The following is a 2,575-nucleotide window of genomic DNA, read 5'->3' as shown; positions in this document are numbered from 1 at the left end:
GAGGACCCGTCCCCACCAGCCGGCCTCCCCGGGGACGGCCTCCCCGGCGACCAGCCTCCGTGAGCCTGCTGCCGCCCTCGAGCTGAAGGAGCTCACTTGGACAGAGTCGTTCCCTGTGTCTGGACGTTCTGGAGGCCGTTACTTCTGGGTCTCCAGCTCAAGGCTGACCTGTGCACCTCATTCCAGAAGGTTCCAAGCAGGAAGTGGGGAAGAGGGTTCTGGAGAGGTCGAGGATGCGATTGTGAAAATAGAGACACTTTCTTCCAAAGAGCAACCAGAATCCTATTTATTATTGTTATTCTGACTTGGGGTCACGCCTGGCTATGTTCAGAAGTTAGGCTCTGCGCTCAGGGGTCCCTCCCGGTGGGACTTGGGGCACCGTCTGGGGTGCTGGGGATAGAACTGAGGTTGACCCCATGCCAGGCAAGTGCCCTACTTGCTATATATCGCTTCGGCCCCATTAGTAATCATGTGAATATGAATGTTCCCCGAATCTTCAGTGTCAGAAGGGGCAGAGACAGCCCAAGTTCTACGTAGGGGTAAACTGAGGCACTGAGCGACCCAGGTGCTTCTGTTTCCCAGGGCCCAGGAACACTGCTATGGAAGGGCTGGGGATGGAGTCAATTTGCTCCCAACCTTCGGGCACAGGCACCATGAAAACAGCCAATGGGGCAGAGCAGAGCTGGGGCGAGGAGCTTCACCGCCAAAAGCGCCTTTTGAGGCAGAGGAAGATGTAGGGCATGTGGGAGGATGTTCCCAGGAGAGCTGGGCAGGACAGAGAGGTTCGGTGGGCAGAACCGTAGAGTTGAAGGACCTGAGGCAGCCAGACGACAGAACAGAGGGGGAGGGCCCGAGAGAGATAGCATGGCGGGTCAGCACTTGCCTTGCATGCAGTCAGCCTGGATTGGTCCCTGGCACCCCATCCAGTCTCCAGAGCACGGCTGAGAGTGAGGCAGGAGTCAGCCCCGAGCACCACCGGGTGGGGCCCCAAAACAAACCAAAGAAGAAGAGAGGGGAGGGAAAGGGGCCTCACAGCATCACTAAGACTTTGGCGAAGCTCTGAGACCCGTCTTCACTGCTATGGAGTCCCACTGCACCGTGTCAAGATGGCAGGGGTGGAAGGTGCGGGGGGCCAGGGAGGGGCCACAGCAGGAGACTCTGGTTCCTTCCTGGCACGTCTGAGCCTCCAGAGAGCCACTCAGGGTGCCCGAGGGTCCCTGGCACCTTAAGGACTAAGCACCACAACCTCGGCCCCTAGCACTGAAACAGCTCGGTTAGTCTGTATCACCAGGGGACCCGCAAATAGTTTAAAAATAATTTTTTAAAGGGCATTGAGGACACACCAGCTCAAATACCAGGACAACTCCCTCTTGGGGAACAATCCGAAGACGGGCCTTCCCAGAGCACGGGGCAAGAACCACCTTGGGGTGGCACCCCACCCGCCTGGGCTCCCCACCCTGTGGCTGCTGTGTGCCCGCCTCCTCCAGAGTGAGTCACTCGCTGGCCCCGGGGTGGGGGCGCCTCCCTGGGGACTTCTGAGTCTAGTCACCGTTCAACCCGTCACACTCACCCTTTGCCCTCTGTGCTGGGAAGGAGGGAGGTGAGCTGGACGTGATGAAACGCAGCGGTGCACCGACTTCCGGGGCGCCCCCTCCCACCCGCACCCTCCCGCACACCTTCCCACCCAGGCAGCAGCGTGGGAAGACTGTTCCCACACGTACCTCACACCTGGCTGGAAAGGGAGGTGGGGCAGGCATAGGGGGGTGGGGAGCCGACTCACGGAGACCGTCAGGCAGGTAGAACTGAGGAAGTGAGAAGGTACAAAGCCTGAGTCATGCGGGAAGGGGGCTAGGATGGAGCCCAGAGCAGAGGGGCGGTGGGGAAAGGGGACAATTACAGGAGACCCTGTCCCTGACCCCAGGGCCTTGGGGTTTGCCTTCTGCACAAAGACGTTAGACGTTGGCCAATTATATTTACAAAGACACCAGATACTGTCCTTTTTTTTTGCTTTTTCCTTTTTGGGTCACACCTGGCAATACACAGGGGTTACTCCTGGCTCTGCACTCAGGAATTACTCCTGGCAGTGCTGGGGAGACCATATGGGATGCTGGGGATCGAACCCAGGTCGGCCACGTGCAAGGCAAATGCCCTACCCGCTGTGCTATATCACTCCGGTCCTTGATAGAGTTGAGGCCTTAGCTGGGTGTGCTCAGGGATCACTGCTGGCAGGGCATGGGGCACCCTGCGGGGTGCCAGGGATGGAACCCAGGTCAGCCGCATGCAAGGCAAGTGCTGTATCTCTTCAGTCCTGGGCTGTGTCTCCCTGACCTCTCCCCACCCCTTTGGAAAGCCGTGACCGAGTTTCACTGTTTCTTTTCAAAATTTTCTTTGGGAACAATGAAGCTGGGAGAGGGTGCGGGGAAGACATCAGGACAGACTTCCCTTTGTCCTGCAGAGCCTTGTCTCAGCCTGAGCAACGGGCTCCCTGAAAGGTCCGGGGTAGGAAACAGCCTCCCCCGCGGCCCCGGGCAGCGAGAGGCTCGGTGGCCCGCTGCCAGCAGGACCACGGAGGAGC

Source organism: Sorex araneus, chromosome 2 (genome assembly GCF_027595985.1).
Source record: "Sorex araneus isolate mSorAra2 chromosome 2, mSorAra2.pri, whole genome shotgun sequence".
Lineage (NCBI taxonomy): Eukaryota > Metazoa > Chordata > Mammalia > Eulipotyphla > Soricidae > Sorex > Sorex araneus.
Note: the sequence above shows the minus strand (reverse complement) of the source record.